Here is a 10,000-nt window from a genome sequence, read left to right on the forward strand (position 1 = left end):
AGAGAGAAACAAAGAGAAAGAGAGAGAAAGAAACAGAGGGAGAGAGAGAGAAATAGAGAGAGATAAATAGAAATAGAGAGAGAGAAATAGAAATAGAGAGAGAGAACTAGAGGGAGAAATCTGACTGTAGTGAAGAATTCCGATGTCCTATGAAGGGGGTGGAATTTTTCGCTTACGCTTCATTTCCTGTGTAACTGTGTCAACGAGCAGCAACTAAATATTTCACAATATTTTCCACACAAATAGATGGAGATATTAGGTGAAAATTAATCAATAGAAGTGGATTGATGAGATAAGACCAATTATGCGTTTCGGGGAGTTAGATGTGTTTTTCCATGTTTTCTAAAACAATTTATCTGAAATTGATACACAGTAAGTAAGCACGTGGACCTTTATAATAACCTAGACCTACATTATTCTTGGAGCACAAAATTATTCTGAATTAATACAAAAAAATTAAAAATAAACGTTCTTTCAGACTACCTTGCTTGGTAAATAAAATAGTTATTTGAAATCATTTAAACTTTGTTTTTTTCTTAAATCACAATCATAATCATTGAATCACAATATAACACATGCATGTAACGGTCTGTAACCGAGGTTAAAACAGATCCCATGGCAACGGTCTGCCACGCCACATGGGTGTCACGGGTCGCACGTACCTCTCCCGAGATACATAAAAACGTCGACGCAGTCCTCTTCCCTGTGGATTATTACTGCGTCAGTTTAGGAAAAAGTCTATACTACCAAAACACTAGACCCTATTTAGTATTTTATTAGGATCCCCATTAGCTGTTGCAAAAGCAGCAGCTACTCTTCCTGGTTCACACAGAACATGAAACGTAATACAGAATGACATAATAACAGAACATCATTAGACAAGAACAGATCGAGGACAGAACTACATACATTATACTTGGAACATATCGTGTCAAAGTGAGCCCCTGAACCAAGGGACTATGACGTCATAGCCCTGCACTTTCATCCGGGAAACAGGGAGTGATAACTAATCATGTATCGTAGCATGTAACATTAAAGAATAGCCTAAAAGTTATACAATTATCATGTAGCCTAATTATTAAAACTCTGTCATGATGGACTTTTCAAGAGGTTGAAAAAAAATGCTTTACATTTTTAAATGTTTACCTTTTAATCCTAAACAGACGATACATATATTGTAGCCTTTGAAAACGTGGTTTTAAAGAGAGCGGTGAAGACATGCAGTAATTACGTAAAGGGAGCGCATCATAATACATCGTATGTAAAAACTAAAAACAAAGACTCCCTAGAGATGCCAATTAATGTGTAGTTACTAGTCCTATTCTGCTGGGAATTTGCCTTCCATAGGATGACCTGAATCCCGACATTCATCTCCACTTTTGGGAAACATGATTGGATGACGTGATTTGGCTTGGACTCGATTAGTGTCCAGATTCCTCAACACGACGTGTGTCTGTCTGTCTGCAATGGGATTCATCACTTCACGTCTTTTACTTTTGTTACAGTTCTTTTTATTATATAAATATATATAAATATACTATATAAATATATATATTACCAATACAATGATTTGATTTTTATTTAGCCCTTGACATGCATAGGGATATAGAAGAGATCCCCGCGCATCAGAAACCCCGGAATAAGCTCTGCTCGAGTCCGAAAACATAAACGGTTACCTGAAATGTTTCCATTTTCTCGGCTGTTGTCCCTTAAACACTCTCCATCCATATCTATGGCCCCATCAGAGGGATGTGAATGTATATTTAATCCAAGTAAAACAATTGTTTTCAGTTTTCAAATGAGTGCTAAACGTTAATAAATGTTATATTATTTGGCACAGGCCTACAGTAGTACAGAGAACCGCAAACACCGACCCGAGAAATTGATATAGCCTATAAACCTGGTCTAACTTTACACACAGTCAAATGTCAAGATTTTGAAGAATTATTTTACTGACAATTGTGGGACTACTAGTTTGTACAATTTCAAATCCGTTTTCTATATTTTTAATAACTTCTAAACAGCACAGGGTACATAATGTACACGGCACATAAACTGAACGACGTCTTTCCTGCCAAAGCTGCTGAGCGTCGGCGCGTTGAGAATGACTACTGAAAGACAAACGGCGACGTTCGCAATTCAATCAATCACATTTTATTTAGTCCTTTTCACACACACAAAAACCGACAGAAAAGTAAAGTGTAGACGTGCTTTACAATAGACTAACCCTGAGAGCAAAGAGCAGCGCGAGGGGCAACGAAACTCACAGGGACTCTTTTTTTTGTTTGTCGGACTAATGTTTGAATTTGTTTTTTTTATTGATCTATGCTATTCTATTTTATTTGACCTTTCTCTAAAGGGACAAGAGGTACCAAGGTCGAATAACCGGCCAGGATGAACGGTTGTCTTATTCGCGCGTTTACAACAATAATGTTTTCACTCTTTGTGAATGACACGACACGGTTATATATATAAAAAAATATATAGAGATAAAGAAAAGTGACTTTAATGAATTAAATTGTAATTAAATAGATAATATAAGGTAGACATATACAACGGCAAGTTGTTGATGACCATGAAAGACTATGCGCGTGGAGTGGTTATAGGATTCAGAGGTCATTGGCTACTGAGAATTTGGGAGTTGAAATTAAACTACATGTAATCATATGACACATAGTAGGCTTTATAGGACACCGTAGGTAAACACATAGACACTAGATCAAGACTAATTAGTTACATGACGAACAAATCTGGCAAGAATCTATATAAATACAACAGCTAGCTACTAATCTAAAGATCATAATGGACTTTTTGTTGTTTATGAGACACTCCAATGTGTTGACCGATCCTTAGTCTACAGAACAATAAGAGGTAGAGGCCTAAATCAAATAGATCATTCAAACGCGCATCTCCTGACACATACACTCCGGTCGGTTTATAGCATGAGGGAGTGAGTTAATTCGCTGGACGGTTTCTCCTCTCTCCGGTCCTCTCCGGTGTGAAGTTCAAGGCGTTTTGTGTTCCTTCTCAAAAAAAAAGAAATACGGTAGACGTTTGTTATTGGTCGGTTGAGGACGTTACATCACTCCCGGTGATGACGCGGCCCGTGTCTTCCCGCATCCTTTCAGCCTTCCCGCGTCTTTAAGTGATTCTTGTCGCTCCACGAACCGCTCCAGCCTCCCGACGGTTAGTGAGAGAAACAACCGACGAACGTTTCCTGTCTCTGAAGGAGACTGTCTCTCTCTCCCTCCGCTCGCCGCTGTCCAGAGAAATGATCATATTTAGCACACCGGTGAACGAACGACGTTTTGTTTTCTGTATTTGACTAAGAAGCTCAGTTTTCTTCTCGTCTAACGTTCGCCGAGTAAGTATAGCCGTTCGTGCACTCTCACATGCGCGGTTCTGCCGCCAGTGTGTGTGTGTGTGTATGTGTGTGTGTGACTCTCACTAACCCCCTACGTTTAGGTTGTGGCCGGTGTATTGTTTCCTCGTCAGTAGGATATCAGACAGAGAGAGAGAGCTCGAACTACGTTTTTCCTGTTAGGATATGGTTTACTATGTTCCTTTTTAAAACGCCATGTGTAAGTATCAATTCATCAGTTTTAATGTACAAGTGTTCTTTATCCTAACCTAGTTGTTATACTACGATCCTAGCAGAGACTGTTGATTTTATTTTTTTTGGGGGGGTGCTTGGCTCTCTGATATACAAGTTTATATTTTGTATTCTTATTCGTATGACGTTCTCCTGATCCTGTTTCTCTTCTCTGATTTTATCTCCTAGGATAACCGGTTGGTTTTTAGTTTGTTTTTAGCCCACTTTGCCTTTACACCTCCTTTAGACCAGCTACGCAATGACTTTTTTTTTTATCTCACCAGTTTACAGTCGTCTCGTAATGCACTGGCAGTTGACTCGTTGTTTTGCTGTTACTGTACGAGGATTGTGTGTAAAGGGACGTTGTGTTACTCATTCGTCAGTAAATGAGCATTTCTGATATGCATTTAGCCATCTCTGTTGTAAAATCACTTCTCCTTTCCTGGCTGTGGTAACAGCTGTTGGCTATTGTTGCTACATTAATATGTTTGCTGTGCTCTTCTCTGTCTGACCGCGGCAACATGCTGAAGAGTTGGTACCTGTGTTTGTCTCTTGTCTGTGTTAGCTTCTTGTTGGACATAATCATTTTTACACAGTTGTAGACCTACATCTTGAAATAGTATTTTTTGACAACAAGTGGTCGACTACAAAGGCTAGGTGAATGGCACTGTTAGTTTTGCACAGAGAAAATCTCCTTAAAAATATAATTTACTTTGTTTTTACTGACGGTCGGTGTCTTTTCGTTAGACTTTATTACATTTTCTGTTACTTTTTTGTCGATGAGAATTTAAGAGGACATTTTTGTCGTTGTTTAATATGTGTTTATGTTGGCTTCTCTTCGCCTCAGGCGCATTGGCAGTCGAGTCCAGGACAGGTGCATCAAACGACGGGCTACTGGCGTTTGAAAATGGTGTCCAAATTCTATGGGCTACACTAGATATATATATATATATATAGTCTCTATATCACAGATCTCGGCTGGTGCTATACTTTGATTTGGATGAATTATAATACTTAGTCCCATGATATGGTTATTCATGTTTATTTGTTTATTACTCTTGTACAATATTATCCGGGGGTTGTTTGATCACGACTAAATTATTCTTTGGGACACACTTAAATGAGTTGACCTGACTGAATCAATGTATCTTTATCTTCCTCGCTGAAGTCCCGACTTGAAACCTCTCAGCCTAGTTCTTGTCCTCACATCTCCATTATCGGGGATCTGATTCCACAGCTTCAGTTTCATATGTATTTGTCTCGGTTCTAGTCTATAGTTCCGTTTCAACCGGTATGTTCTGTGGTGTATCTGAATTTATATATATATATATATATTTTAACCTTTATTTAACTAGGAAAGTTAAGTTAAGATCAAATTCTCATTTACAATGATGGCCTACCTGGGGAACAGTGGGTTAACTGCCTTGTTCAGGGGCAGAATGATAGATTCTTTTTTTATTACCCTTGTCAGCTCAGGGATTCGATCTAGCAACCGTTTGGTTACTGGCTCAACGCTCTAACCACTAGTCTACCTACCATCCATTTGGCTATTGATCTTAATCTGTTCTCACCCTTTTCATATTAATGTTAAATTACATAGAGTGTATCTATGCTGGATAGAGATTTAACTATTTACATTTAACAAAATAACGTTTGTTTAATAACCCCGAAGGACATTTCTATTCAAAGTTAGTATTTTATTTTTTATCATCACCGTTTTATCATATAATTACACCAACATTTTAATATATTTATTTATTGTACAGAGAAAGACTACGTTGTCCAGAGATGACTAATTTGTGCCAAAACTACTACTGTATATTTGAGCCTTTCTCCAAATAAAGTTTGTAGTTCGATTCATTTGATGTACTGTTAACACTGTACTGTAAACTGGAAATACAGTTTAATTATTCCCGTAAGTACAGTCAATTATTCCTGTATAGTGTAGTACAGTCAATTATTCCTGTATAGTGTAGTACAGTCAAATATTCCCGTATAGTGTAGTACAGTCAAATATTCTTATATAGTGTAGTACAGTCAAATATTCTTATATAGTGTAAGTACAGTCAAATATTCTTATATAGTGTAGTACAGTCAAATATTCTTATATAGTGTAGTACAGTCAAATATTCTTATATAGTGTAGTACAGTCAAATATTCCTGTATAGTGTAGTACAGTCAATTATTCCTGTATAGTGTAGTACAGTCAAATATTCCTGTATAGTGTAGTACAGTCAAAATATTCCTGTATAGTGTAGTACAGTCAATTTATTCCCGTAAGTACAGTCAAATTATTCCTGTATAGTGTAGTACAGTCAAAATATTCCTGTAAGTACAGTCAATTTATTCCTGTATAGTGTAGTACAGTCAAATTATTCCTGTATAGTGTAAGTACAGTCAATTTATTCCTGTATAGTGTAGTACAGTCAAATTATTCCTGTATAGTGTAGTACAGTCAATTTATTCCCGTAAGTACAGTCAAATTATTCCTGTATAGTGTAGTACAGTCAAATTATTCCCGTAAGTACAGTCAAATTATTCCTGTATAGTGTAGTACAGTCAATTTATTCCCGTAAGTACAGTCAAATTATTCCTGTATAGTGTAGTACAGTCAAATATTCCTGTATAGTGTAGTACAGTCAATTATTCCTGTATAGTGTAGTACAGTCAATTTATTCCCGTAAGTACAGTCAAATTATTCCTGTATAGTGTAGTACAGTCAAATTATTCCTGTATAGTGTAGTACAGTCAATTTATTCCCGTAAGTACAGTCAAATTATTCCTGTATAGTGTAGTACAGTCAAATATTCCTGTATAGTGTAGTACAGTCAATTATTCCTGTATAGTGTAGTACAGTCAATTTATTCCCGTAAGTACAGTCAAATTATTCCTGAATAGTGTAGTACAGTCAATTTATTCCCGTAAGTACAGTCAAATTATTCCTGTATAGTGTAGTACAGTCAAATTATTCCTGTATAGTGTAGTACAGTCAATTTATTCCCGTAAGTACAGTCAAATTATTCCTGTATAGTGTAGTACAGTCAAATATTCCTGTATAGTGTAGTACAGTCAATTATTCCTGTATAGTGTAGTACAGTCAATTTATTCCCGTAAGTACAGTCAATTTATTCCTGTATAGTGTAGTACAGTCAATTTATTCCTGTATAGTGTAGTACAGTCAATTTATTCCTGTATAGTGTATCTACAGTCAAATATTCCTGTATAGTGTAGTACAGTCAATTTATTCCTGTATAGTGTAGTACAGTCAATTTATTCCCGTAAGTACAGTCAATTTATTCCTGTATAGTGTAGTACAGTCAATTTATTCCTGTATAGTGTAGTACAGTCAATTTATTCCTGTATAGTGTATCTACAGTCAAATATTCCTGTATAGTGTAGTAGAGTCAATTTATTCCTGTATAGTGTAGTACAGTCAATTTATTCCCGTAAGTACAGTCAATTTATTCCTGTATAGTGTAGTACAGTCAATTTATTCCTGTATAGTGTAGTACAGTCAATTTATTCCTGTATAGTGTATCTACAGTCAAATATTCCTGTATAGTGTAGTACAGTCAAATATTCCTGTATAGTGTAGTACAGTCAAATATTCCTGTATAGTGTAGTACAGTCAATTATTCCTGTATAGTGTAGTACAGTCAATTATTCCTGTATAGTGTAAGTACAGTCAAATATTCCTGTATAGTGTAGTACAGTCAAATATTCCTGTATAGTGTAACTACAGTCAATGTATTCCTGTATAGTGTAAGTACAGTCAAATATTCCTGTATAGTGTAGTACAGTCAAATATTCCTGTATAGTGTAAGTACGGTCAAATTATTCCTGTATAGTGTAACTACAGTCAATTTATTCCTGTATAGTGTAAGTACAGTGTCAAAATAAATGGTATTACATTGTTATACAGTGATTCCACTTACAAGCCGGGCATTTGAGGCTGAATCACAATAAATACGTTTAAAGTTTGAATCATTTGACTTTAAGCATTTCGGACTGAGTTTCATAGTAATTGTTGCACAGGAGTGTGTGTGTGAGTGTGTGTGCGTGTGTGTGTGAGTGTGTGAGTGTGTGCGTGTGTGTGAGTGTGTGTGTGTGAGTGCTTGCATGCGTGAGTTTGTGTGTGAGTTTGTGTGAGAGATGTGTGTTAGATGGAGGAACAGAGAGCAGAGTTGTGTGTGTGTGTGAAAGAGAGAGAGAGAGACAGAGGAAGACAGAGAGATCGGAAAGACAGAGAGAGAGACAGAGAGAGACAGAGAGAGAGGGATCTAGTTCAGATTTGGACAGTGGAGGTTGGAAGCTACATAATGTTTTCATCGTGTTTAATGTCCTTTTAACAACCAGTTCTCATAGTCTCACTTCACAATTAGACGTTCATCCATGTTTCTCAAACATCACATTTCTAAGTGTTTAAAGTGACGTTTAGGCATTAACTCTTAAGGTCAGGGTTCAGTTTCGGCATTATCTCTTAAGGTCAGGGTTCAGTTTAGGCATTAACTCTTAAGGTCAGGGTTCAGTTTAGGCATTAACTCTTAAGGTCAGGGTTCAGTTTAGGCATTAACTCTTAAGGTCAGGGTTCAGTTTAGGCAATAACTTTTAATGGTTATTAATAATATCCTCTTGGAACTACCCATCCCGGATCCGGGAGAATTGTCATCAACTACACTAATTAGCATAACGATCAAAAAAAATTACTAGAAAATATTCATATTCATGAAAACACAAGTGAAATATAGCGAAACACAGCCTAGCATGGCAAACGTTTTTTATAATCAATCCTCAAGGTGTTTTTTCAAATATCTATTAGATAATATATCAACCGGGACAATTGGCTTTTCAGTCGGAGCGAGAGGAAAAATGGCTACCTCTGTCTTTTACGCAAGAACCACTCTGAGAGTCCTCAGCTGGCTACTTACGCAATGTAGTCGTTTACGCTCATTCTTCAACATAAAGGCGTGAAACTACGTCTAAAGGCTGTAGACACCTTAGGGAAGCCACATAAAAAGGAATCTGGTTGATATCCCTTTCAATGGCCAATAGGGATGCATAGGAACACAACGGTTTCAAAATAAGAGGCACTTCCTGATTGGATTTTCCTCAGGGTTTCGCCTGCAATATCAGTTCTGTTATACTCAAAGACAATATTTTGACAGTTTTGGAAACTTTAGATGTTTTCTATCCTAATCTGTCAATTATATGCATATTATAGATTCTGGGCCTGAGAAATAGGCAGTTAAATTTGGGAACATTCTTTTTCCAAAAATAAAAATAGTGCCCCCTAGTTTCAAGAGGTTAAAGGTAAGGGTTAAGGTTTGTGATAGACTTAAAACAAAACATACTTTCTATCGCTGGATTCAAACATGCAACCTTTGGAATCAGTGGCAGATGCTTACGCCTATCTGCCATCCGCATGCATGGCCCTAGCAAAACCAAAAACCTATTTGAAGCTGACAGCTCTCACTGTTGCACCTAGAGGCCGTTTTTTTCCACGTCCTCACACATGGATAACGTTGAATAACCGTCTTGCATCCCGGGCGTCCTGCCCGCCTTTTAAATGTGCAAACAAAAACACAAAACGCCCAATCCCCAACTTTCGCATCAACTCTCCTTAACACAACTCTTTACCTCCTCCACACATTAAATGACACCCCTATGACAGCCCTATGACAGCCCTATCCCTTATAAAGCCCTGGTCATGCGTAACACACTGTATAGAATAGGGTGCAGGCCAATGGGCTGTTTTTGTACACATGTATTCTTGTAAAATGGGATTTTCTGGAGGTTTCCTTTTGACAAGATTCCCTGTCTGCACAGGGAATCATGTACAATTCTTACATTTACTTAGGTAATTTTTTAAATCATGTTGTTGTAATTGTAATAAACATTGTGATTTAAATAGGGTCACTGGGGCAGGAAACAAGGCTCTAAAATTATAAACATATTAGTTGATTTGAGACAATTGTTTCTGTTCTTACTTCTCCAGGTTTCTAAACAGATCCGTAAGTCAGTCTCTCTCTCTCTCTCTCTCTCTCTCTCAATTCAATTCAATTCAATTCAATTCAAGGGCTTTATTGGCATGGGAAACATGTGTTAACATTGCCAAAGCAAGTGAGGTAGACAACATACAAAGTGAATATATAAGGTGAAAAACAACAAAAATGAACAGTAAACATTACACATACAGAAGTTTCAAAACAGTAAAGACATTACAAATGTCATATTATATATATATATATATATATATATATATATATATACAATGTACAAATAGTTAAAGAACACAAGATAAAATAAATAAGCATAAATATGGGTTGTATTTACAATGGTGTTTGTTCTTCACTGGTTGACCTTTTCTCGTGGCAACAGGTCACAAATCTTGCTGCTGTGATGGCACAC

The 10,000-nt window shown here is 36.8% G+C and overlaps 1 pseudogene; it reads left to right on the forward strand.

Moving 5' to 3' along the window:
• The first annotated feature begins 3,504 nt into the window (after positions 1-3,504).
• Positions 3,505-10,000, forward strand: part of LOC115125860 (prospero homeobox protein 1-like) — a 108,201-nt pseudogene continuing 101,705 nt past the window's right edge.

Source organism: Oncorhynchus nerka, linkage group LG12 (genome assembly GCF_034236695.1).
Source record: "Oncorhynchus nerka isolate Pitt River linkage group LG12, Oner_Uvic_2.0, whole genome shotgun sequence".
In the NCBI taxonomy this organism is placed as follows: domain Eukaryota; kingdom Metazoa; phylum Chordata; class Actinopteri; order Salmoniformes; family Salmonidae; genus Oncorhynchus; species Oncorhynchus nerka.